This window comes from Narcine bancroftii, chromosome 4, assembly GCF_036971445.1.
Source record: "Narcine bancroftii isolate sNarBan1 chromosome 4, sNarBan1.hap1, whole genome shotgun sequence".
NCBI lineage: Eukaryota > Metazoa > Chordata > Chondrichthyes > Torpediniformes > Narcinidae > Narcine > Narcine bancroftii.
The window spans coordinates 201,455,078-201,482,896 of record NC_091472.1 but is presented as its reverse complement, the minus strand read 5'-3'; the positions used below and the strand labels follow the sequence as shown (position 1 = coordinate 201,482,896).

The following is a 27,819-nucleotide window of genomic DNA, read 5'->3' as shown; positions in this document are numbered from 1 at the left end:
GTTAGAAATTAAACAGACAGTGGGAAGAACAAAGGGAATATTTCTAATAGGACTTAGACCAAAAGAATTAGACACATGTGGTGGTGTTGCTTGATGAGAGAGGATGGTGAGGGTTTGTTAATCATAGCTGATGTGCCTGAGGAATAGAGCACAAGTAGGATAAATTAACCAACAGGAGTGTCCTCTCCAAGGCAATGAGCACCTTAAGTTCAAGCACTGGGAGCACATGGAAGTCCTGTATAAATCCCACAAGGGATGCCTCACCTCACAGACTTGGTTCCTGGCAATCCTGTCCAACCTTTGCTCCACTGTGGTCTCTTCATCAAGATTTGATGAAGATTTGCTCTGCTTTGGCTGAAAGATGAGGTCATTGTGAGACCACAGTAGGGCAATGACCTCATCTTTCAGCCAGAGTGGAAGCAAATCATTATCAAGTCTTGATGAAGAGTTCTGGCTCAAAATGTTGATCATTATTTTACTCCACTGGTGCTGCTTGACCCACTGAGGTTTTTCTCCCTGATTGTTTATTGATCCTTAATCCGGAATCAGAATCAGGTTTATTGTTATGAAATTTGTTGCTTTGTGGCAGCAGTATTGTGCATTCCAGATGCATCTCCTCATTTGTCAGGAAGGTGCAACAGTGACTACATTTCTTGACAAGACTGAAGCGGGCAAGGCTACCGGTTACCAATATGTCAACCTTCCATAGGTTCTCTTTTGAGAGTGTCCTGGGCGGCTGCATCACACTGTGGTACGGTTGCTGCAGAGAAATGGATCAGAGGTCAATCCACAGGTCCATAAGAGTGGCAGAGAGGATCACTGGAGTCTGCCTCCACCCACACGTCCCACCCCCCATTGACATGATCTACCAGGATCGTTGTGTGAAGAGGATGCACAAAATCAGTGAGGACCCCTCCCACTCTGCACACAGCATCTTTCAGCTGCTCCCATCGGGGAAGAGATACAGGAGGATCAGAGCCAGCACCACCAGGCTGAGGAACAACTTCTTCCCACGGGCAGCGAGAATTCTGAATGACCAGAGGAACCGCTCGTGCTAATCACCCAAAAATCTCATATTCATGAAACAATATTTATTTATTTGTATATATGAATACTTGTCCTGCACATGTATTGTTTGTCTGTACGTGTGTTATGTCTGGTTGTGTGTTTTGCACTGAGGACCGGAGAATGCTGTTTTGTCGGATTGTACTTGTGCAATCAAAGGACAATAATCTTCACTTGACTTAACTTGACTATAAATTACATTTCCATAAATACAATATTTAAAATTAAATAATCCCTGCAAAAAAGAGAGAAAAAAAGGTGAAGTAGTGCCTGTGGTTCATTGTCCATTCAGAAATCTAATGGCAGAAGGGAAGAAGCTATTTTTGTAATGTTAGGTTTTCGTCTTCAGGCTCCTGTACCTCTTTCTTGATGGTAGCAGTGTGTAGAAGGCAATGATCTGGGTGGTGGGGGTCCTTGATGATAAAGACTGATTTGTTGAGACACTGCCTCTTAAGAATGTCCTTAATGGAGTGAAAACAAATGCCCATGAAGCCGTTGGCCAAATTTACAACCTTCTGTAGCCTTTTCCTGTCCTGAGAGATGTAGCCCGTCAGAAGGCTCTCTACAGTCCACCTGGAGAAATTTGCAAGAGTTTTTGGTGACATCCCAAATCTCCTCAAACTCCTCGCTAAGTATAGCCACGGGTGAGCTTTCTTCTTGATTGTATCGACAAGGAGGCCCCAGGACAGATCTTCAGAGACATCCAAGAATTTGAGGTTCTTTACCTTCTCCACTACTGGACCCGTCAATGAAGACTGGTTTGTATTCTCCTGGTTTCCCCTTCCTGAAGTTCACAATTACTTCCTTCGTTTTGCTAACGTTGAGTGCAAGGCTGTTATTGTGAAACCCCTCAACTAGAAGATCTACCTCTCCTTCTGTACACTTCCTCATTGCCACCTTTGATTCTGCTGACTACCTTGGTGTTATCTGCAAATGTGTAGATAGCATCTGAATTGTGCCTGGCCATGAATATAGAGAGAGAGCAGTGGGCTAACTCACATCCCTGAGGTGCACCTGTGTTGATGATCAGTGAGGAGGAGATGTTGTTACTGATTGGTACTGACTGTAGTCTTCCGATGAGGAAGTCAAGGATCCAGTTACAGAGGGAGTTGCAGAGGCCCGGTCCTGTGAGGGTGGTGGTGTTGAAGGCTGAGTAGTAGTCGATGATGCGCAGCCTGATGCTCATGTCCAGGTAATCCAGGGCTGAGTGGAGAGCCAGTGAGATTGCATCTGCTGTGGAATGATTGCAGCAGTAGTGAAATTACAGAGGGTCCAGGTCTTAGGTACAAGTATGACCAACCTCTCAAAGCATTTTGTTACAGTAAACATGAGTGCTACTGCATGATAGTCATCGAGGCAGCTCACTCTGCTCTAGGGCAATCGCATGATTGAGACCCTTTTGAAACAGGTGGGAACCAAACCTCCAACTGCAGCAATGAGAGACTGAAAGTGTCTGTGAACAATCCAACTAATTGGTTGGCACAGATTTTCAGTACCCTACCAGGAACACCATCAGGATCTGATGCCTTGTAAGGGTTCATCCTCTTAAAAGATGTTGGCCTCACAGGATCGCCAGCTTCTGCAGGAATTCTCTTTTTCAAAGCTAGCATAAAAAATGTTCAGCTCATTGGGAAATGAAGCATCATAGCCATTTATGATGTTATGGTTTGTCTTGTAGGATGAGGTGGCCTGTAAGCCCTACCATGGCTGGCGAGTATCTGATTCTTTTTCTAGATTCACTTGGAATTGTTCCTTCCATAGGTCATACCCAGATGTCCTGTAGAGATCTGGATCTCCAGTCTTAATACCATTGACCTCCCGCTCAGCATCTTGAGAATCCTTGGATTTATCCACAGGTTTTAGTTGGGGTACTCCCTGTAGGTGTGCGTGAGCACATCCTCATCCACACAGGTCCTGATGAAGCTGGTGACAGCTATGGCTTATTCATTCAAGTTTGAAGATAAATCCTTGAATATGGTCCAGTCTTGCAGGTGCTTTCATTCTTTCAGTAGGCCCTTTCAAACTGGCATGTAAAATGGGGTTAACCAGGCAATTTGTATGTTTTGTGACCCAGGTACATAACAATTTGAAAGGTTTCAACTGGGAGAGTGGTTGGTGCCACGATCATGGGGGGGGGGAAGAACGGTTGGTAATGCGATTGGGGTAGACCGCTGTTGGTGCCGTAATCAGGAGGGGGAGACCGGTTGGTGCTGCGAAGGGTGGGGTTGCAATATGCTGCTACGATTGGGGGAGGGGGGAGAGTGCAATGTGCTGCTGCCAAGAATGCCATTCTAGTTCATGCCAACGACTCAATGCAGGAGTGTGGGAGCAATCGCTGTCTTCCTTAGCCAGCGGAATGGGAGATTATGGGTAAGGAAGATGGACATTATTCCCGCATTGAGCTGTCACCGCAAACCGGAGCGACGCTCGCAGCAGCAGCTCGTTGTAGCCTCCCCCGTCCCCCCCCCCCCCGATCGTGGCAGTGGCATGTCACTTGGGGGGGTGGGGCAACTGATGGCTGGGAGTGGGAGGGTTACCATGACAATGATTTTTATATAAGGGCTTCTTTCAGGGTGGTAGTTAAAACTGGAGATATAACCAAACCCTTAATTTACTAATAGTAGTACTGTATTTGGAACAGGGTGTTAGAAGCAAAGCTGAAACAGTTTTGATGATGTCATTAACCAATGCTTCAGAACTACACAGTTGTGTGGTATATTTTTGGCAACTACTGCCTTTGGTTATCAAATCCTGAAAAGAACTATATTTTCTTAAGCTGCTTCTGCATTGAGATTGCATTAGAAGATCGAGATGCACAAGTTATTGGAGGAATGGAACCATTGATTAAATAGCACAGACAGAGTGAAGGTATATTTCTTATTTTTTCATCCCCAATAACAGTGAGAAGTGTGCTGTATGATACACATTGTATGTTACTTCCAAAATGTATTGAATGAAAGTACCGACTGATGGCCGTTACTTCCATGCATCACTCACTGTGTCATCGCAGGGGTGGGATCCCCCTTAAATTGCCGGGTTGGCAATTTATCAGGTAGGCATGGCAGAGATTTGAAAGGTGCATCCTGCACCTAAGACTCAATAATCACGTCCGGGTCCCAGGAGGACTACCACTGGTGCTATGGTCCTCAGTCTCCGCTCTGGCTGCTGTCCAGATGTTGTCTTTCTCCGTTTTGATATAAATCACAGACTTAACTGCTACAGAGTGCTGATGAGTTGCCATAATTCATTTTTTGACAGTACACTGTGTAGCCACAGTGGGTCAGTTACTGAGGAACTGAATGTTCAGGATAAAGGAAAGGGTGCCATTCAAATTAGATATGTTGTTCTTCATATTACTTGAATATGGTTCCGACACCAGAAAAAGACTGTATACAGGGTTACTAAGTCATTTTATTGCACGAGGATAACTGAATATTTATTATGTTCAGCTGCCGTAAGTAAGAATTTGGTGCATATGTATGTACATTATACAATAAATGTCGTCAATGAGTGAAATACAAAAGTCTGCAGATTGTAGTTATCAGCAGGTCTCACAGTGTAAAGATAGGTAACCAACTTTTCAGGCCTGAGCCCTGCTTCAAGATATTACCTCAGGCCAAAAACACTGGTTATGTATTTTACCTCCTTTGGATGCTGTGTGACCTGCTGAGTCCCTCCAGCAATTTTGTGTTTTTACCAAACTCATTATCATTGCTGAAGTTGTGCTCGTGCAGTTAAGTCCAGGATATGCCCTCGCATTCCATTCTAGCACCTAGCTCAGAAATACTATGATAACAGCAGCAGATTGGAGGCTGGGTGTCATGTGGTGAGTCATGTCCTGCCTCTCAAATCTTACCACAATCTGAGAGGCAGGATATGACTCACCACATGACACCCAGCCTCCAATCTGCTTGTGTAGTTGTAATATTTCTGAGCTGGCCAGTTAGTTTCTCACTGAAGTTCATTTTTCTTCATTTAACATAGAAAAATATGAGAAAATTGGAGCAGAAGTTGCTTGTTTGGCCTCTCAAGCTTGTTTGGCCTTTTAACATGATCTGCCCTGGGCCATACTTCACCCCCCCCTGCTCCTTTTTGACCTGTTCTGCCTTATCCTCACTCCCACCCCCCCCCCCCCCCGCCCGTGCCAGTTCTGCTCCAGGCTTCATCTTCTCACCACCCGCCCCCCCCCCCCCCCCCCACCTGTGCTGGTTCTGCCCCAGGCCTCATCCCTCCCGTTGTGTCATATTCCCATGCCTGAATTTCATGATTTTCCAAAAAATGCCACTACTTCATCTTTTTAAATATCCTCAGAGATGCATTCTTCACAGCCTTCCAGAAAATTCCAGACATTTACCACCCTCTCTGATAAGAAATATCTATCAACAATAGTTTTTAATGTCGGCATCCTAAAACAACTCATGAACCAGTAGGAATGCTGGATCTATGCAGAGAGAAGCACAATCCTTGCCTGTTGAAAACAACTTTATCCATTAATTCCCCCATGTTCTAGCCAACATTTATCCCTTAATCAATATCTCTAATCTCGTCCTTGTTGGTGGGAAATTTCCCTTTGCTCATTGGCTACCTCAATTGGTAAATCACAAATATTACTTGATTTTAGAGAGCACTTTATTGGCTGCAAGGACCCTGTGATCAAAAGAGATTGCAAAACATCCCATCATAAATATCTTTACAATATTTTGCCATGAACTCATAGTAATAAATTCTACAAATATTATTTCTATAGACTAACAGAGTACATTTGATAAACTCTCACATAGAGTCTGTGAACTAAAGTTAAACCTCATGGAATTGAAGGCACATTATTGACCTGACTCAGAAATTGGATGAGAGACAAGGAAATGGTAGAGCTACTTAGCAGCCAGTCAGATTACTGGATGTGATTAACAGTGTCTTCAAAACATCTGTCCTTGGACTGCAAACATTTGCTGCATTTATAAATCATTTAAATAATGGCACAGAAAGTCATGGATTTGAATGCTGATAACAAAAAGATAGGTTTTGTAGGAAGGACAATGAAGTACTAAGGATAGAGTGGTTAACGTAGTGGTTAGCACAAGGTTTTTACAGTGCCAGCGATCGGGACCGGGGATTAAAACCTGCGCCTCTGTAAGGAGTTTATACGTTCTCACCATGTCTATGTGTGTTTTCCCTGGGGGCTCCAGATTTCTCCCACCATTTGAGACGTACCAAGGGTTGTAGGTTAATTGGGTGTAAATTGAGCGGCACGGACTCGTGGGCCAAAAGGGCTTATTATCATGATGTATGTCTAAATTTAAATATTTAAATTTAAAATAAATGAATGGGAAAAACCAATGCAAATAATTTCAATGCTCACATCTCCATGTTTCTTTATGGCACAGAGGAAGTAATTTCAGCCCATCAAGTCCTTTCTGGCACATATTGATCATTAAATAACATGTGGTAGGAAGAAAAGGGAAAAAAAAATCCAGAGATTAGTTTGACAACTTTTCTTAAAGGTAGCCAATGTGGCAGTACAGCACTCGCTCAGCCTGTTTTGGGCTCAAATTTCTGGAATATGACTTGAATCCAGAAAGCTTTGTCTTAATACAGTATATATTAAAAGGCTTAGGTGTACAATACAGTTTACAAATTTTCTGATGACAAAACTTGGAGGCATAATCAGCATGGTTGGTGTAATGGATAACCTTTACAGCGCCAGCAATCAGAACTGGACCTGGGTTTGAATCCCGCGCTGTCTAAGGAGTTTGTATGTTCTCCCCATGTGTAGCGCTAATAAAAGCTCTCGTGACTAGAGGGAGAACACATGCTTTTATTAACTTATAACAAAGGGTAGGGTCTTTCAAGGATCTTCAATAGGGCTCTGGGTTTAGGCAGGAAACCTGGGTTATATTTGGGTAGATGGGGGAGGAGGCAGCCATCTGCACAGCCCATCTACAGTAAATCTCAGTTCACTGTACCGTGTCTGTGGGTTTTCCCAGGAGCTCAGGTTTGCTCTCACCCTTCAAAAACGTACCAGGGTGTAGGTAAATTGGGCGGTACAGACTTGGAGGGCCGAATTAGCCTGTTACAGTGCCATATGTCGAAATTTTAAAACATTAGGTGGATAGTCATCAGTAAAATTTGGACAGACTGGTAGATGAAAGGGGAGAAGGAGTGGAGAGGAAAAGCTTCAAGAAAATGCCAATGTTCAGCATGTGGGGGAGCTGGGTGGACAGAGGAACGATTGCTTCAAATGTTCTGATCATAAAGTTGAACCAAGCATTACGGTGTGAGGTGGCTGGTTGGAAATGAGTCGAGGAAGTAAGAGTTTGGTAACATTGGACAAGATGAGTTTGGAGGAAATAAAAAGGAAATGTATGTCCTTTAAACTCCATCTACTGATTCCACCTATTTCATTGCACAAAGAAGCAAAGAGTTCAAAGGCAAACTGCTGCTAACATTGCAATCATCAGGTCAGCTACATCTGTTACTTTTCTCCCTTCCCTTAGTCTGCCAATCCAAAATTCTAACACTCCTCTTAGCTTTATTTCAAACAGTGCCTTTATGTTGTCTTTCCTGCTATCACACCTCTCTGCTCATCTTCTCCATAACATTCATTTGATGAATGATGATGATTCATCCCTCCTCCTTCTCCACTAGTCTTCAACCAGTTTCCTCTTATGTGACAGTGACATGGATAAGAATTTAGTTGTACAACAGAAAGCAGAAAATAATAATGAAAGGTTATTTTTTTCACTAGAGTGCTGGACGCAGTGAAGTTCCCCAGCAGTCAGTTACTACAGATCCCTCCTTATTTAATATATAATAATATATAGTTGCGATATGGGGCACAATTTTCAAATTGTGACAATTTTGGAGTGAAGAAATAAAGGATACAGAAAAAGAGTCTCAGGTGAGCATAAGCAAAAGGTTTTTCTTACACAATGAATGATTATGGTCTGGAATTCACTCCCAGGGGAAGTAGAGGACCATGAGATATAGGAGCTCCACTGCCCGGCCTTCACTTCATAACCTTTGATGTCCTGGCTAATCAAGAATCTATCAGTGTCTGTCTTAAATACACCTAAAGACCTTCACAACCACCTGTGGCAACAATTCCACAGATTTACCACCCTCTTGCTGAAGAAATTCCTATGCATCTCTGTTCTAAACAGATGCCCTTCAATCCTGAAGTTGTACCCTCTTGTCCTAGACTCTCCCACCACAGGAAATAACCTTTTTACATCTACTCTGCCCATGCCTTTCAACATTCAAAATGTTTCAAAAGGTCCCTGTGGTGAATGTCGGCCAGGCTGCCTTGCTGTACTAACATTGGCTGTGCATTATCTCTACTGTTAAGGACACTCCCCTTGGGTATAACTGTATATGCACCTATTGTCTTTCATTATTGTACCATAAGTTTCTGCTAATAAAAGCCATGATTATGGTTTGACTACATCATCTTTGTCTACTTCATCAACTGGTATTTCAATTTTATTAGCAGAAACTCATGGTTTTTTTCTCCCAAAGTGCATAGAAGAGAACACTTAATTGTGAAATAAAAGAATTTAAAAACAATGCTGGAGAAACTCGAGGTCAAACAATGTTTTTTATAGAGCGAAGATAAAGATATAACCCACATTTCGGGCTTGATCCCTTCATCAAGATATGACAAAATGTCAGCAAAATGGTGGGGGGAGGGGCAAGGGGAGAAGCACAGTCCCACAGCAGGAGGTAATAGGTGGATAAGGGAGGGAAGGCACACCAGCAAGTAGGGGGAGGGAGGAAGGCTCTGTGAATGGAGAGGGGAGGGGGTGGAGAGCTGGAAGAAAGAAGACAGAAGGATGGGGAAGGGAGGGAGAACAGAGCAGGTGAGCATAAACCGTAACACCATCCAGTTGAGAGTGCCCAGACAGAAAATTAAATGTTGCTCCTCCAGTTTACAGGTGGTCTTGGTTGAACAGTACATGAGGCCATGGACAATCATATCTCCACAGTTAGCCTTAGAGGATGGACAGAAATGTTGGTGTGGCAATGGTGTGTGGAATTAAAATGGTGGGCCACCAGGAGGTCCTTGCATTTGCAGCTAACAGAGTGAAGGTGCTCAGTGAAATGATCTCCCAGTCTGTGTTTGTCTCCCCAGATACACTAAATGACCACTACAGATTCACAAGTGAATTGTTGCTTCACTTGGAAGGACTGTTTAGCATCCTGAATAATGGTGAAGAAAGAGGTATGGGTGCAAGTGTAGGATTTCTTACTGTCACAGGGTAAGTACCAAATGGGCATTAGTGGGAAGGGATGAGTGGATGAGGGAGTATAGGAGGAAGTGGTCCCCACAGAAAACAGAGAGTGAAGGGAATATATGTCTGATGGTGATATTCTGTTGTAGGTGGCAGAATTCTTGGAAGATAATATGGTGGATACAGAGGCTGGTGGGGTGGTACATGAAGACAAAGGGAATTCTCTTTGTGCTGCATCTCGGGGCGGAAGGGGCCATAGCAAATGTGCGGGTGACACTTGACTTAATGGCGGGGAGGGGGGGGTGTGACGGGCACATTTTTGAAGGATATCTTAGGTCTTGAATGGAGGACCTCATCCCAGGAGATGATGTAGCAGGAGGGAGGAACTGAGAGGAAGGAATAGAGTCCTTACAGGGGACAAGGGTGTGAAGAGGTGTAGTTTATACAAGATGCCTGTGGGTAGTCTCTTTCCTGAGAGAGAGGCTAAGTTCAAGAAAGGGAAGAGAGTTGCTAGAGATGGACCAAATGAATTTGAGGTCATGGTGGAAGATGGCAGCAAAGTGGATAAAGTTCACAAGCTCATCATGGGTTCAGGAATCAGCACCAATGTAACGGAGGAGAAATTGAGGATCCTTGCCCACGTAGGCTTGCAGCATGGATTGCTCCACATAGCCAACAAAAAGACAGTCATCGCTGGGACACATGCAGGTACCCGTGGCTACCCATTTGACTTGGAGAAAGTGGGATAAAAGCCAGCGGAGAAGTCATTGAAGGTGAGAACAAGTTCAGCCGGATAGAAGAGGATGGCAGTGGAGGAGGACTGGTTAGGTCTGATGATGTAAAAACAGATGCCTTTGAGGCCTTCTGTATGGGGGAGGGGTGGGGGTGGATGCCTATGTTGAAAATGAGGTGATCCAGCCCAGAGAACCTGATGCTGAAGTGATGGAGGGCAGGGACTGGACCAAGGGGTCAAAATGGAATTGAGGTGTGATTTATAGACAGGAGCCCACCAAAACAATGGCAGTCTCCAACCAGATGACATAAACATTGACTCCTCCAATTTCTGCTAACTTTCCCCATCTCTCTTCCTCTCTCTCTCCTTTTCTCCAGCTCCCCACTTCCTTCCTTTTGGGCAATCGAGGTCAGGTGACCCAAGCGTCACTATATAAGTAGGGAACTGTGTAGCCGAGTGGTTATTGAGGGAGCGGTCATCAGCAGAGTGGGCTGAGTCAGAGTGGAAAGGCTTTGGCCCAAGGAGTTTCGGCGAATAGGGACTGAGGTGGTGGTGCAGAAGTTGAAGTAGTTAGGGCCACCCTATTTCAAGGAACAAAAAGGATTCAGCAGATAGGCACAGGTAAGGGCAGGTTTTATATAATCATATATTTTTTCCTCTAGTCATAGACAGTGGGAATGGCAGCCAAGGCCGAGGAATACTCTTCTTGCAAAATGTGGGTCATCAGGGAAGCCAGCAGTATCCCTGGTAACTTCATCTGCAAGAAGTGCATCCAGCTGCAGCTCCTGACAAACTGAGGTAAGGAATTGGAGCTGGAGTTGGATAAACTCCGGATCATTTGGAAGGCAAAGTGGGTGATAGACAGGAGTTACAGGGACACTATCACACCTAGGAAGCAGGAGGAGGGTTTATGGGGGACAGTCAGGAGAGGGAAAGGGAACAAGCAGGCAGTGCAGGGCACCCCTGTGGCTATTCCCCTCAATAACAAGTACTGTATACCATTTAGGATACTGTTGGTGGGACAATCTACCAGGGACAAACCACAGTGAACTGGTCTCTGGCATGGATTCTTGTTCAGTGGCTGAGAAGGGAAGGGAGGAGAAGAGACGAACTGTAGTGAAAAGAGATTCCATAGTTAGGGTGGCAGATAAGAGGTTCTGTGGAAGGGATCGAGAATTCTGGATGATTTGTTGCCTCCCTGGTGCCAGAATCCAAGATATCACAGATCGATTTTGTGGCATTTTCAGAAGGGAGATGAGCAGAAAGTTGTCATGGTCCATGAGTAGACCATTAACGTGGGTAGGAAGATTGAGGAGGTTCTGCAAGAAGAGTTCAGGGAGTTGGGCGCTAGACTGAAGGACAGAATCTTCAGGTTTGTGATCTCAGGCTTGCTACCTGTGCCACATACTAGTAAGGTTAGAAATAAGGTGGATAATCCATCTTAAAAGGCATGGGGTAGGAGTGAGGGTTCAGATTTCTGAATCATTGGGCTCTCTTCCAGGGAAGGTGAAACCTCTTCTGACAGGATGGTTTGGATCTGAGCTGGAGGGGGGATCTAATATCCTTGCAGGAAAGTTTGCTAGTGTTGCTCCAAGGGGGTTTAAACCAGATTTTCAGGGGAATGGGAACATGAGTGCCAGAGCAGAGAGAGGAGTGGAGGAGTGAAAAGATCATGTGGAAATTGCATGTGGCATTGAAAGTCAAACTGGATTTGACATTGGCTGGACAGGAGAAGCCAGGGAGTGGTGGTGGATGATTGCTTCTTGAATTGGTTATCTGTGACTAGTGGTGTGCCTCAGGGATTGCTGCTGAGACCATTGTTGTTTGTTGTCTATATCAGTGATCTGGATGATAACGAGGTAAATTGGATCAACAAGTGTGCAGATGACACAAAGATAGGATGCACTTTGAACAATGAAGAAGGCTTTCAGAGCTTGAAGAGGGATCAGGACCAGCTATAAAAATAGGCTAAAAGATGGGAATTTAATGCAGACAAGTGTGAGGTTTTGGAAGGACAAACCAAGAAAGGAAATACACAGTAAATGGTAGGGAACTGAGGAGTGGGATAGAACAGCAAGCAGTCTGAGAAGCAATCATCCACCACCACTCTCTGGCTTCTCCCATATAAGCAATGTCAAATCCAGTTTATTACCTCACCATGAGTACCGAACGTCTAAACTTTCCTGACTAACCTTCCATCTGGGACCATGTCAAAGGCCTTACTAATATTCACGGCCTTTCCTTCATCAACTTACCTGGAAACATCCTTAAAAAACTATCAGATTGGTTAAACACAACCTACCACCCACAAAGCCATTTTGACTATCCCAAATCAGTTTTTGTCTATCCACATGATTGTATATCCGATCTCATAGAACACCTTCCAATAATTTACCTACAACTGATGTCAGGCTCAGCGGTCTATAATTTCAAGGGTTACTTCTGAAGCCTTTTTTAAATAATGAAACAACATGAGTGACCCTCCAAGCCACTGGCACCACACCCACAAAACCATAAAGCATTACAGCACAGAAACAGGCCTCTTCGGCCTTTCTTGTCCATGCTCAACCATTTTGTTTGCCTAGTCCCACTGGCCTGAACCCAGTTCATAGCCCTCCATACCTCTCCCATCCATGTACCTAGCTAAATTCCTCTTAAATGTTAAAATTGAACCTGCATTCACCCCTTCAACTGGCAGCTTGTTCCACACCCCTACCACTCTTGATGTGAAGTTCCCCCTAAACTTTTCCCCTTTCACTCTTACCCTCAGTGGAAAAAGCTCATCTATATTTACTTTGTTTAGCCCCCTCATAATTTTAAATACCTCTATCAAATCTCCCCTCATTCTTCTAAGCTGCATGGAAAAGTCCTAACCTCTTTCCCTGTAACTCAGTTCCTGAAGTCCGGGCAACATTCTAGTAAATCTTCTCTGCTTTCTTTCAATCTTGCTGGTATTTTTCCTTTAGGTTGGCGACCTGAACTGCACACAGTACTCCAAATTTGGCCTCACTAATAACTTATACAACATCACCATAACATCCCAACTCTTGTACTCAGTACTTGATTTATGAAGGCCAATATGACAAAAGCTCTCTTTACAACCCTATCCATCAGCGGCACCATTTTCAGGGAATTCCGTTTCTGTATTCTCAGATCCCTCTGTTCTGCCACACTCTTCAGTCCCCGACCATTTCTTGGTTTGTCCTTCCAAAATCCAACACCTCACACTTGTCTGCATTAAATTCCATCTGCTATTTTTCAGCCCATTTTTCCACCTGGTCCAGTTTCCTCTGCAAGTTTTGAAACCCTTCCTTGCTGTCCACACCACCTCCAGTCTTAGTGTCATCTGCAAACTTGCTGATCTAATTTACCACATTATCATCCACATCACTGATATAGATGACAAACAAAAATGGTCCCAGAACTGATCCCTGAGGCACATCACTAGTCACAGGCTTCCAGGCTGAGAAGCAATCATCCACCACTATTCTCTGACTTCTCCCATCCAGCCATTGTCGAATCCAATTCACTACTTCACCATGAATACCTAGCATCTGAACCTTCCTGACTAACCTACCATGCTGGGCCTTGTCAAAGGCCTTCCACGTAGACAGCATCCACAGCCTTTCCTTTGTCAACTTTCCTGGTAACCTCCTCAAAAACTCTATAAGATGACCTACCATGCAAAAGGCATGTTGACTATCCTTAATCAGTCCACAGCTATCCAAATAATTGTTTATCCAATCTCTTAGAACACCTTCCAATAATTTATCTACTACTCACCGCCCTATAATTTACAGGATTACAGGTCACCCGTAGCTAAAGACATTTTAAATATTTTTGCTAGAATCCCTGCAATTTCTGCACTATCCTCCCTCAAGGTCCAAGGGAATATCTTGTTAGGCCCTGGGGATTTATCCATCCTTATTTGCTTTAAGACAGCAAGCACATCCTCCTTTTCTTTTTCTAACTATCTCTGACTTTGTGCCAGTTTCCTGAGTAAATGCTGATACAAAAAAAACATTTAGGATCTCCCCCTTTTGGCTACATACAAAGCTGTCCACTCTGATCTTCAAGGGGTTCAATTTTGTCCCTTACTATCATTTTGTTCTTAATATACTTGTAGAAACCCTTAGGATTTTCCTTCACATTGTCTGCCAAAGCCACCCCGTCTTTTAACCTTCCTGATTTCTTTTTCTTGAGTTTTTTTTCTTGCATTTTTTATACTCCTCGTTTGCTTCATGTTGCTATACACCTCTCTGTACTCTCAAAACATCACCTTTGATTGAACAAGTACAAACTGACAAAATAGCATTCACCGGTCCTTGGTGCAAAGCATGCAGAAACTTAACAAAACATAACACATATACAGACAAACAATACATGCACAGGACAAGTATTCACACACATATATGCACACACATATAAATAAATCAATCAATAAATAAATCTTGTTTCATAAATATCAGAATCTCGGATGGTTAGTTTGAGCGATTCCTTTAGTCATTCAGCATTTTCACTGCTCATGAGAAGAAGCTGTTCCTCGGCCTGGTGGTACTGGCTCTGATACTCCAGTACCTCTTACCCAAAGGGAGCAGCTGAAATATTTTATGTGTGGGATGGAAAGGGTCCTCAATGATTTTGTGCATCCTCTTCAGACAACTATCTCAGTAAATCATATCGATTGGGGGGAAAGGGGACTTCAGTGATCCTCTCTGCCACTCGTGGTCCTGAGCATTGACCTCTGATTCATTTCCCTTCTGCACACACTGTGCTGCAACAGCCAGGATGCTCTTAATAGAGCTCCTATAGAAGGTTGACATGATAGTGGCCAGTAGCCTTGCCCATTTCAGTCTTTTCAGGAAGTGTTGTTGTGCCTTCCTGACAAGTGAGGAAATGTTGAGTGTCCATGATAGGTCACTGGTTAAGTGAACTCCAAGGAACTTGGTGCTCTCCACTCTCTCTACTACAGAGTTGTTGGTGTGTAGTGGAGGGTGGTCATTCCTGGTCCTCCTGAAGTCTACAATCATCTCCTTCATCTTGTCCACGTTAAGGCTCACATTGTAACTCTCGCACTATATCACGAGATTCTCCACCTCTTCCCTGTAGTGCGACTCATCGTTGTTGGTGATGAGGCCGACGACTGTGTTGTATGTCTAAGTTTATGAATAAAGTTTTAGGTCTGTTGAACTCATGCAATGTGTCAGCATCATTATGTGATTAAACGTGCCAAATTCAATAAAAAGATAATTTAATGTTTCTCCAACTTCCAAAGCAATATAGCAAATCTGAAATCACCTTTGTGTTCATCTTAAAGTTGTCTATCAGAATCCCCAATTTCTTTTCAGGAAGGAAACCTTTTGAAAAAAAATTGTTCTCCAGTGTTATTAACATTTGCGAGCCCAGTACTCTCATCTTCTCAGGGACCATTGTTCACTTTGGTCTCTCATTTCTGCTTTATATATTTGTAAAAAAAAACTTCTACTACCTGTTTTTGGATTCTGTGCTCATTTACTTTCATAATCCATCTTTCTTTATTGCTTTCTTAGTGGGGACATTTGTTGCTTTTTAAAGTTTTCCCAAACTTCTGATTTCCCACTACTTTTGGCTCCTCTGTTTGCTTTAGTTTGATGTCTTCCTTTAATTCTTCAGATATCAGGACTAGAGAGGAACTTGGTTGTAGGAGGGAAAAGGTCCAATTGTTGTAGAAACCAGAAGCACAGAGAGGGAGATTCTGCAAGGAGGTTATGAGCAATAAGGGTCCTAATTAAAACCCAGAAAAATGAAGGTAATAATTTCTGGATTGTTCCCAAGGTATGTGTAAATTGCCATAGGTTAAACAAGGTTAGACAATTGAATGCATGTCTCAAGGAAAATGCTTTTAATTCATGGACCACTCTCACCATCAATCAGGATATTGGAGCAGGAGTGGCCAGATGGGCTCCTGAATTCTCTTCACCATTCAGCAAGATGATGGGTGATCTCTCTTAATGTCATGTTCCTACCCTATCCCTGCATTCTTTTATTTATTCATTCTGTTTTGAATGCAATCAATGAAGGAGCCTCTGTAGCCCAATCAGGCAGACAATCCTCAAAATTAACCAGTCTTTGTGTGAATCAATTTTTCCTCATTTCAGTCCTGAATAACCTGCCCTTTGGGGAAAAGAGGGAGCAGTTCTATTAAGATAAACCTCATGTGAGTTAAGCTAGGATCAGTGTCCAAGTGAATTAAATAATATAGGCTGCAAAGAATGCTTTAACCCAGCCATCCTCAGCAGGGGCTCTATGCCCCCCCCCCCCCCCCACCATAGCACATTTAAATAAAAGCCTTGTTTTCTTTTCACCACAAGTAACATAAATATTTTAATGTTTTTTTTATGGGGAGAAGTACAAAAGTACAAAAGAAACCACAACTTGAATTCACAGGGAAGGGAGCCCATGAACCTTAGGCAGGGTCCTAAGGGGTCATAGCCCAAAAAAGGTTGAGAATGGCAAGATTAGACTAAATAGTTGATGGAGGATGTAGAGTTCTACTGAAAGGAAATTTATAGGATTGATCTTAAAGGACAAGCAATAGTGTAGGACAGCAAAATGAAGAACCATAACCAGATTCTGACAGGAGAGACAGTGAGTGCAAACAGAAGAAAATATCTCCATTTAGAGTCAGAGCACAAAAAAGGTGAAGGTTCTTTATCTGAATGCAGACAATTCAACAACAATTACAAAGACGTGGTTGCAGAGTGCCAGGGATTAGGAAGCACATTTTAGAGAAATGTCAAAGGTGAGAAAATGTTGGTGGGAATTGTCGTGAAACCCCTCCAGGAGCAGTAGTAATGCTGAGCATAATGTAAATCGGGAAATTTGAGGTGCATGCAATAATCACAGGTGACTAATCTAAAGATAGACTGGGCAACCAAAGGAAAACCAGCAGTCTGGAGGATGAATTCATGTAGTACATAAAAGATGGTTTGCTAAATCAGTATATTGAGGAACTAGTGAGGGAATATATTATTATTATTATTATTACATTCTTATCTTGTGTGATGGTAATTTAGGTGTCTTTAGAGAATAGTATTCAGAATATGATCATTTTACATAAAAATTGAGACTGATTTATTTAACATGAAACCAGTGTCTTAAATCTAAATAAATCAAAGTACAAAGACGCGAAGTGAAAGCTGGCTATGGTAGAATGAAAAACTTAATTAAAACTCCCTTACCTTGATGAAGGGCTCAAACCCAAAATGTCAGTTATGCATCTTTGCTCAATAAAGGATGCCTTGTTACCTGCTGAGTTTCTACAGCATTGTGTTTTTACTTCAACCACGGTGTTTGCAGACTTTCTTATTTTACTTTTGGAAAACTTCATTAAATGTATTATAGAAAACAAGCACTCAAAGGATTATTACCTAGTTTATAAGCAAATAGAGAAATTAATTCAGTGTTGACCATCATTCAAAGTTAGATCAGAAGGTGTATAACATTGCCATGGAATTCAATAAATCTAAGGACAGGAAAAAAAAATCACAATTCAGCAAAGGAAGACCAAAACATTGATAAGGAAAGGGAAAATAGACCACAAGTTGGCTAGCTAGAAATGTAACACATACTGTAAGAATTTCTTCGTAAGAAGGAAAAGATTAGCTGGAGTTGCGTCAGCCCCTTGTCGCCTGAGACTGGAGAAATTATAATGGAAATTAAAATGGGAGAGAACAATCATTTTGTGCTTTGCCTTTCAGAAATCCACAAATCATGAATGATTACAGGCACTAACAAAGCCCTCACTTTGAAATTAGATGCTACAATATATACAAATGTACACACACATTTGTCTTTGTAAATTCTTGCCCCCTCCTCTCCTTGTGTGTTAACTATTTCAAAATAGAAATATTCTGATTTCACCTTAAGAATACTGCTTGTTTATATATGTGGCAGAAATCCATTGTAATTCAAATTTTTCTCTGCATACACACTTAAAATAAAACTATCTTCCCTATGGAACCACTTTCCCCTTTAGCCTGGACAGTAAAATTATCACAAGCAGTTGCTGTGTTACAGTCAGTTCCAGGTCAAAGCTCAAATAAATACTTTCACTTTCAAATGTCACTTTCCATTTTCCCCAATGATGTGAAATATTGCACAGTCGGTTTGTTTACATTTGTTATCTGTTTAAAGTTCTTATTTGTTTGCATGTATATGCTATATACACATTTCTTTGCATTACTAATTAGTGAAAATTCTGCCACGCCCACAGGAAAAAAGAATCTCAGGGTTGTAGGTGATGTCATGTATGTACTCTGACAATAAATCTGAAATTTCTCCTGTGCAATATCAACCTTATAGTTAATGAAATTTATCATTCTCCTGAGTGCTGGATTAGACTGAGAGAGTCTTGGTACTTTGACGTTGAGTTCATGGGAATAATGAAAGAGCAACCAAACTGCTCTGTTATTGCAGCATCTCAAAGGTGCAAGGTATTTCATATTAGTCATGTTGCATTCTTCTTCACCTCTTAAATTGGAGGACAATTCTCTTGGTGAGTGATAAATAGACCTTAAAGAAGGCTGTGGTAGCAAAACATGCCATTCTGACAGGATGAGAAGACATCAGTTCATAAAACATGCCCCGCCAATGCAAAGATAATTGTTGGCAGTGGTTATAGCTGTGCAATCATCTGTATGTAGTTTTACTTGGAAATAGTGTTACTGAAAGTAAGTGAAGGTAAAGAGAGAGTTCAATATTATTTCTCAATTAGCTAACTAATTTATCTGGCCTTCAGGCTATGTGTGGTACTTTTTTTCCCTGAATATATGTGCTGGGAACATCAGTGTGGATCCTGTCTGCAGTACATAATCCAATCACAGTAGCAGTCAGCTTGATCTATCACTATGCAAGCTGCATTCACACTGTGCAGACTTAAATCCTCGTACAAGATGCCTTACTAGTAATATAGCAAGAAAAAATGCTCAGTTCAGATGCTGTGTAGATGACATCATTTCAGTAGATGATACGAGAAAGGACTATTCTCGCTGGCTGTACAAAATTGCCTACATATGACCAGAGGTTTTCTTTTTCTTGGGTCTGCCTCATCTGAAATGCATTTGAGCAGAAATGCTGCCCCATCTCTTTTATAAAGAAACCTATATACTGTATGTATGAAGCATTAACAACAAAATTCATTCAGCAGTAACATAAGCCTCAAATATTGTTTCCCTTTCTGGTATAATATTTCATCTATAAAAGAAACTTAATTGGGGTGAAATTTGATTTTTTTCTATTAATAAAGAAAACCATCACATGTGAATAATTATTGCCAGTGATAGCTCGGCAGTCTCAGAATTATTACAGTGAAATTGAATCATTCATGTGCATTACGCTGCAGTCCAGAGGTTCTTGGATAACACTAATATCCAGATGATATCTCCACCCCCCGCCCCCCACCCCCGTCAACATCCTCAATTCCCAATCCATACAACCACTTTTTTTCTTACACTGTGCCACAAATTATTTACGGGGAAATGATGGCAGTATGCCAGTTTTCTCAGAACGTTACAAGGACCTAAGCAAAAGCCTTTACTTGAAATCATGGCAACCCCACAAGAGCCCAGTGAGGGAGAAATTGTACTGAGCGAAAGACAGGAGAGCTTCACTTACCCCTGCATGGTCCAGCAGCCAGCTTCTTGTCTTGCCTGTCTGTTTTGTGTACACACGCTGTCAAGAGTGTTTCCCTGCCCTTCACAGCAGCATCGTTGCTTGCCGCGGGAGGAAACCAGGATCACCGTGGTGCTGAGTGTCGGAGACTGATCCCAGCAGCTCGCAACACTCCTCCTTTTCCCTGCTTCTTCCACAGTGATGTGTACGGGCGTGATTTAATTTCTGTGTCGTGTATGTGCATTTAGGAAGGGGAGGGGGTATGGTGTCGTAGGTGGGTTATAAGGGTTGGGGGTGGGGGCGTAGTTCCGTACCAGTGCCAGCCTCAGAGTTGATATTCCTGTTGACAGAAGGGGTTGAACAGCTCTCGCCAAGACCCACTCACAGCTGCTACCGCAGCACAGCTGATCTGTTCGCGGTGCAGGCTAATAGAAAGCCAGCAAGGTCTCTGATTGGCTGCCACTGGAAGATGCTGCCTGGACTGCCATCGCTTGCAGCAAATCGTCTGACTTGCTGTTGCTCCAGAGCCATTCAGAGAAAAGGTTAGAAATATGCTTTACATTCTCATTTCTTTCTTAATTCAACGCATGTGAATGCAGCAAGCACAAATGAAAAATCTGGACTGCAAGTTGATTTCTCCCATTATCGAAATGAATTGGAGCACCAGTTTTCCTTCCAGCTTGGCTCGTTCTCTGAATGGTGCAGTGTGCACGAGTATTCTCTCCCACTGCAAACAGGGCAGGCATTCCAGTAATGCGGAGACTGGGTCTGTGAGGAGCTCACTGCCAGCAGGAGGGACCTTGTTCGCAAATTTTCTAAGCATTGGCCTTATTCCATGCAGTTAATTCATCATGAAACAATCCTATCATGTTTAGTACCATTGGTCTCGTTCCTGGCTAATAAAACAAAGGGTTGAATTTGAAAGGAGGTTGTATAAATCAAAGTGATTCTCAAAATTATCATTGATGTTTTTCTGACTTCCTGACATGGTTGATTTACGTAGCAGTGGATTCACTTTGTGGAACTCTGGTAGCATGGTGGTTAAAATACTCAGCTAGTCATTGGAAGGTACGAGTTCATATCGCACTGATGCTATTTAAATTCTGTTAATAGTCAGGAAATCATTAGCAATGATAACCATAACATTCCAATACTTTATAAAACCCCACCTGGATGCACTGACACCCACACACACCACAATCTACCATCCTTTCCTGGAGGATATATGAACTCAAACCTACCAATGTGATTGCCTTTCAAGTTAAGTTCACCGTATTTGCTGTGTTGAAGCAGAGAAAGAATAAAGCTGGAAATCAATGGTTCTTAACCTTTTTCTTTCCACTCACATCCCATTTTGAGTAATCCCTCTGCCATCGGTGCTCTGTGATTAGGAAGGGATTGCTTAAGGTGGGATGTGAGTGGAAAGAAAAAGTTTGAAAACCATTGTTTTAATCGTCCCTCATTGACTCGTTATGTGCATGGTTTCAGAACTCCAAAGGAAATGGGCCAATGACAATTTTTCTCAAGCAAAATTGGATCTAGAGCAGTGATTCTCAACCTTCCCTTCCCACCCACATCCCACCTTAAGCAACCCCTTACTAATCACAGAGCATTTGTGGCTTAGGGATTACTTAAAGTGGGATGTGAGTCGAAAGAAAAAGATTGAGAACCAGTAAGTTGGGTGGACCATCCAGTCTCTAACAATGCACAGGGTACGTCAGTCTTCCACATAATATGTCCACTGGAGCAACTGCAGCAAAGATTCAGTAGACAGGCTCCAATAAAGTTAAACAATAAGGTCTACAGATGCTGGGGTTAAGTGCGATTTCCTTCTAGGTCCCACCAACACCTGATTTAGAAAAAAAAACATCAGCATTCCTTCATCATGATTGGGTTTAACTCCTGGAATCCTTTTCCTAATAGTTCCTACAGATGTTGGGGTTAAGTGTGATACACAAATGTGCTGGAGAAACTCAACAGGTCACCCAACATCCATGTAACAAAGGACTCAGGCTTGAAGCATTGGTTACCCTTTACTTCCTATGGATGCTAGATGACCTGCTGAGGTGCTCCAGCACATTTGTGTATGGCACTTGGTCCCAATAAATGTAATTTTTGCCATATAAGGGGAGATTTAATACACTTGATTTATATTCTCTGGAATTAAGAACAGATTTGGGGTGGCATAGTTAGCACAATGCCATTTCAACACCAACTCTGATGGCAGAGTTCAAATCCTGCACTGTCTGTAAGGAGTTTGTACATTTTCCTCATGTCTCCGTTTTCCCTGGGGGCTCTGGTTTCCTCCCACTGTTCTAAACATACTGAGGTTGTAGGGTAATTGGGTGGCACAAACTCATGGGCCGAAATGGCCTTTTACTGTACAGCAGGAATTGCAGCAGTTCAAGAAGGTGATTTGACACCATTTATCTTCACAAAATAAATGTTGGGTAATAAATGCTGCCTTTTCCAGTAGCATTTGGTCTCAAAAGATAAATAAATAAATAAAACTTTCTGTTAATGGATTGAACTTAGCAGATTCATAGAACCAACAACATGAGCATCTCCATTATCTTTGCACTGCTCACTAGTAACATTGTCTCTGTAATTCAGGTAATTCAGGGAAGGTGTGGAAATGTAACTGCAGAGGGGATTAAGTACAGCACTCCTGTTTGCTTTTGATTGATGAGACCTCTCATATCTAGTTCAGGATCAGAATCAGAACTTATTGCCATGAACATGTCATGAAATTTGTTGTTTTGCGGCAGCATCACAGGTGCAAATATTGCTATAAATTACATTTTAAATTAGTGCAAGAGAAGAGAAAGTGAAGTAGTGACTAGGGTTCATTGTCCATTCAGAAATCTGATGGCAGATAGGAAAAAGCTGTTTTGATACTGTTGGGTGCTCATCTTCGGGCTCCTGTACCTCCTTTCGGATGATAGCAGAGTAAAGAGGGCATGGCCTGGGTGGTGGGGATCCTTGAGCATCTTAAGACACCGCCTCTTGTAGATGTCCTCGAAGGAGTGAAGACTGGTACCCGTGATGGTGCTGGCCGAGACACAACTCTCTGAGGTCTTTTTCTGTCCTGTGCCTTGACACCTCCATACCAGACAATGATGCAACCAGTCAGAATGCTCTTCACAGTCCACCTGTAAAAATTTGAAAGAGTCTTTGGTAACATATCAAATCTCATCAAACTCCTCATGAGGTGTACCCACTGGTGAACCTTCCTCATGATTCATGGAGGCCCCCAGGATCTCTTTTCAGAAATGTTGACATTCAGGAATTTTAAGTTCTTAACCCTTTCCACTGCTGACCCCCTCGGTGAGGACTGGTTTCCCCTTCCTGAAGTCCACAATCAATTTCCTTAGTTTTGCTAATGTTGAGTGCAGAGTTGTCGTTGTGACATCACTTAGCTAGCTGATCTATTAGCTGCACTGCAGAATATGTGAACATTTAAGTTAGACCAGTGATGACCTTATTGGACTGCTAAACAGGCTGAAAGAGCTAAATATCCTATTGCTTTTCTTATATTCCTCTCCACCGATTTTCTCACAGGGCAATATAATTTCTGATGCAACTCTCTTTCTGCAGCATTGTCCTGATTTTGGCCAAGTCGTTGTCTGAATGATCTGTGGACACTCTGGCAATAGATTCTCTCAACAAATCTTTGATTTCATACTCTTACATTGTTGACTTACATGGTGCATCTCTGGGTCCCGCCCACATGACCCTGAATTCCTCATCATTCTATATGCAGTAGAAAAGACCTGAGTCACATGTTCTGATTCCTTGATTCTCTGAAGTTTTATGTACGCACCCCTCCAGTGCTCTCAATCCCCCAAGAATCAGGCACTAACTTTCCAGTCCACACATCTCCTGTCCAAAGCAACAATTCCCTGAGGTCCCCCAATGGAGACCCCAATCTCAAACCACCAATGCACAAGCCTGATGCTGAACCTTCATTCCCATTCCTCATAGGATCATCAGATGTGACCCCAGGGTGTCCATCCCCAATGCATGGCTGCAGTCCTACATTGTCTGTGGAATATGTTGCCACAGGCAGCTGTGGAAGTGAGGTTGTTGGGTGTATTTAAGACAGAGATTGACAGGTATTTGATTAGTCAGGGTTATGGGGAGAAAGCTGGGGAATGGGGGTGAGTAGGAGGGTGGACCAGCTCATGATTAGAATGGCAGAGCAGACTCGGTGGGGCAATGGGTCTACTTCTGCTCCTTGATCTTGTGATCTGAATGCAACTTCAAGTGTGCAAAGATGAGAATTTGTTAAGCGTGGAGGGTTTGATCTCTTTATAAAATGAAGTTTTTGGGTTTGTAGTTCAATTTAACTTTCAATTATAGTCAACTTTAACTTGTAGTGTCTCATAATATGCTGAACAAATAGTAAACAACTGCCTGTAAATGGCTGTTGATATATAATTGTCTGGTCAGCTTCAATTCATTACTGGAGCAGAATTATTAACTATCAGATGAGTTAGGACTTGAGGGAGTTTGGGAGCGGTTTGGAGATGTTTTCCAAATCTTTTCTGCTGCTGCTGAAGGTTATCGCATGGAATATGTGCATTTTCATTTGAGTATATCTGTAACAGAATGCAAAGTTTGTGAATTTGATGAGCATCGGAATGTTGTGAAGCAAGAGAAAGTAATATGATTAATGTTTTTAAGAAGAGAGTTACATTAATAAGAAATTAGCAGCTATTTAACTAAATACAGTAAATGAAGTGCTCGACCAATAGTTAAGTAAGTATTAGTTGAGGGAAAAGATGCATTTCAGTTCTTACTCAGTGCACAGAATTATCACACTTCCAGCCCTTGTGGATTTTATTCTTCATAGAATATGAATATTGCTGTAAATTATGGTAATTATTATTAAATCTTACTTGGCCTTCAACTGAGGAGACAATTAGGTGTCAATTAGATGACTGGCCTAGAATCATATTGACCAGGGAACGCAAGAGACTGCAGATGTTGGAATTTGGAGCAAAAAAAAACCGTGAGATGAACTCAGTGAGTCATTCAGCATCCGTGGAGGCGAAAGGATAGTCAACAATCTGGGGTCAAGAGAAGGCATTAATACCAAGAGTGGAGAGCAAAGATAGCCAATGTAAAGAGTAAAGGAGAGGAGAGGGAAGAGCTGAGACAAAGACCAGTAGATGATAGATATACGGGAGGGGTGAAGGATGATGACCCTATCGAATGGGGGTTAATGAAAGGTTAAGTTAGGAGATAGCAGCACGTGGGTGATAGGTTGGTGCTAATGGGAAAACAAGGAGCAGATGCAGTGAACTGGGGGAGGGAGATAGAAAGAAAGATGAAGATCTGCTGGAGGGTGAAAAGTGGGGTCACACAGGGTGCTAGTGTGAAAATATGATATGTAAGGAAGATGATACTGGGAGCCATTAGAGGAGAAATGAAAGGCAGATAGACCCAGATAAGAAAGGGAACCAGATGCAGTCCTTTGTATCTTTATTGTATTGGCCAGAGTGGATAAGGATAGAGATATCTTTCCGTGACGCACAAAAGTGACAATTTTACAACAATTTTATTGCTTTACGTCACCATTACCAAGATTAGCTTTAGTTCCAGATTTATTATTTGGATTTTAATTCCTGAGCTGTCATACTGAGATTCGAACTTACTTCTTTGGATCATTGATCCAGGACTCATTTGTTGGTCCAGAAACTTTCTATGATGTAATAACAACTGTGGGACACCTGGAAGAGCTCAATATCTGAATTTTGGATGTTGGACTTGGCCATCAGTTGGCACATCTGCAAGTCTCAGTGTTACATTTTTTTTTCTGCAGAAGAGGTCATTTTGCAGTTTAAGGTAGAGAGGTAATGGGTGTCAATTAGACCACCAGGAAGGTAATGGCGGGAGTACCCCAAATGCCTCAAGCTCTCCGACTGGTACTTGTATCTAAACAGTTTTGAAGGATTCTAAAGGGAACCATATTTTAGCAGACTGTTACTGTGACTAATGCAGGCACAAGGGCAGGAATAGAAAGAACAGGGGAACTCTTTTAATGGGGCATTCTGTAGATGGAGGTTGGGTGGATATGCTGCATTAGATGATTCTATGGTCGCACCTCCAATGTGGGAAATAGTTTCTATGATTCTAAAGACGTAGGTGATATGGCTGAAAAGTTGAACAGTTGTAAGTTGTGAAGCTGTGAGACATCCAGCAGAGCTATGTATATTTAAGTGTGATAAGGTATACAAGGTATAAGTCATGATTGATGATTTGTAGGTGACTGATGAGATCTGGTGAATGGAACATGGGGTGGTATAAGGCAAGCAATACATTTGAAGATGCATACACTAATCGTTGATGTCCTTGGTGTGTTAGAACCATAAACACTGCAGCACATAAATCCAGGGGACTCTCAATTCTGATCGATAAATCACTGCCATTTATTAAACATGAGGTTATCGCGAACACTAATGGCTGTCTTTTAATCATGACAAGTAAACTTTATACCAAATCTTATTTTTTTGTAAACATCCTCATGGCGAACCGGCCCCGCTTGTATCGCCACGTGGCGGGGCAGCCATGGGGAAATGGCGTCATCAGAGGTTTCTCTCTGACTCCAGCATCGTTTCCAGCGCGCACTCTGGGAAGCGATTATGACGTCACAATGCACCAGGTGACTGAGCTCATGCTGCCCTTATAGGGCCGTGCTGAATTTGAATAAAAACGACCCTCAATGTGGTGGCTGTGTTTCTTCCTCTGCTCACACCCCCACAGACCCTCCTTTTTTTTTCTTCTACCAGTGTGTTCTTTGATAATAGCCAGCAACCTGAATTGTTGGCTGCACCTTGTCCTTGACCCTTCATATTCTAGAATTGCTAACCTAAATAGTCTGCTATACTCATAAATTCCTTTATGTTACAATCTGATGTTATAGATGTATGGAGATTGTTCCATCCTACTGACAAAGAATATTCTTTCTTCTCTATTGTCCACCACGCCTATTCACATATTGATTACTTTCTTATAGACCAACAATTAATCTCATCTGTTGATTCCTGTACATATGAAACAAAGTAATTTCTGATCATGCTCTTGTGATTTTGTCTATTAATGTCCCAGATTTTCCCAAAGTAACCAAGCATTGGTGATTTTACATTATATTACAATCAGACCCCAATTTTTTGAAATTTATGAAAGATCAAATCGGGGTTTTTTTTTCAGTGAAAATTCTACTCTAGATCTACTCCTGTTTAGTTGTTTGGGATGCTTTTAAAGCCTTCATTAGAGATCAAAAAATTTCTTTTATGGCCAATGTTAAAAATAAAGCTAATTCTGAGAAAGATGACTTGACTAATTAAATTAAGTATTCCTTTGGCTTGGCTTCGCGGACGAAGATTTATGGAGGGGGTAAAAAGTCCACGTCAGCTGCAGGCTCGTTTGTGGCTGACCAGTCCGATGTGGGACAGGCAGACACGATTGCAGCGGTTGCAAGGGAAAATTGGTTGGTTGGGGTTGGGTGTTGGGTTTTTCCTCCTTTGCCTTTTGTCAGTGAGGTGGGCTCTGCGGTCTTCTTCAAAGGAGGCTGCTGCCCGCCAAACTGTGAGGCGCCAAGATGCACGGTTTGAGGCGTTATCAGCCCACTGGCGGTGGTCAATGTGGCAGGCACCAAGAGATTTCTTTAGGCAGTCCTTGTACCTTTTCTTTGGTGCACCTCTGTCACGGTGGCCAGTGGAGAGCTCGCCATATAATACGATCTTGGGAAGGCGATGGTCCTCCATTCTGGAGACGTGACCCATCCAGCGCAGCTGGATCTTCAGCAGCGTGGACTCGATGCTGTCGACCTCTGCCATCTCGAGTACCTCGACGTTAGGGGTGTGAGCGCTCCAATGGATGTTGAGGATGGAGCGGAGACAACGCTGGTGGAAGCGTTCTAGGAGCCGTAGGTGGTGCCGGTAGAGGACCCATGATTCGGAGCCGAACAGGAGTGTGGGTATGACAACGGCTCTGTATACGCTTATCTTTGTGAGGTTTTTCAGTTGGTTGTTTTTCCAGACTCTTTGATTAAGTATATTAATCAACAAAATTCCTCAATTCCAAAACCTGTGCTTTTTAAAAAGAGGGTTGAAATTAAAACTAGACATGACTTAC

General features: G+C 42.5%; 2 protein-coding genes across 4 annotated transcripts in view; one reads left to right on the top strand and one right to left on the bottom strand.

Moving 5' to 3' along the window:
• The window catches only part of gnaz (guanine nucleotide binding protein (G protein), alpha z polypeptide), a 233,289-nt gene extending 213,227 nt beyond the window's left edge, over positions 1-20,062 (bottom strand). Inside the window, exon 1 of one of the 2 annotated variants that reach the window (XM_069933650.1) lies at positions 19,681-20,062. The gene's annotated coding sequence lies outside the window, so the exon portion shown is untranslated. Of the gene's footprint in view, positions 1-264; positions 323-19,680 lie in introns of those variants that run through there. The other variant, XM_069933653.1, reaches the window with a different exon arrangement.
• The window catches only part of rsph14 (radial spoke head 14 homolog), a 674,463-nt gene that overhangs the window by 360,385 nt on the left and 286,259 nt on the right, over positions 1-27,819 (top strand). The gene's annotated exons all lie outside the window — the stretch shown is intronic.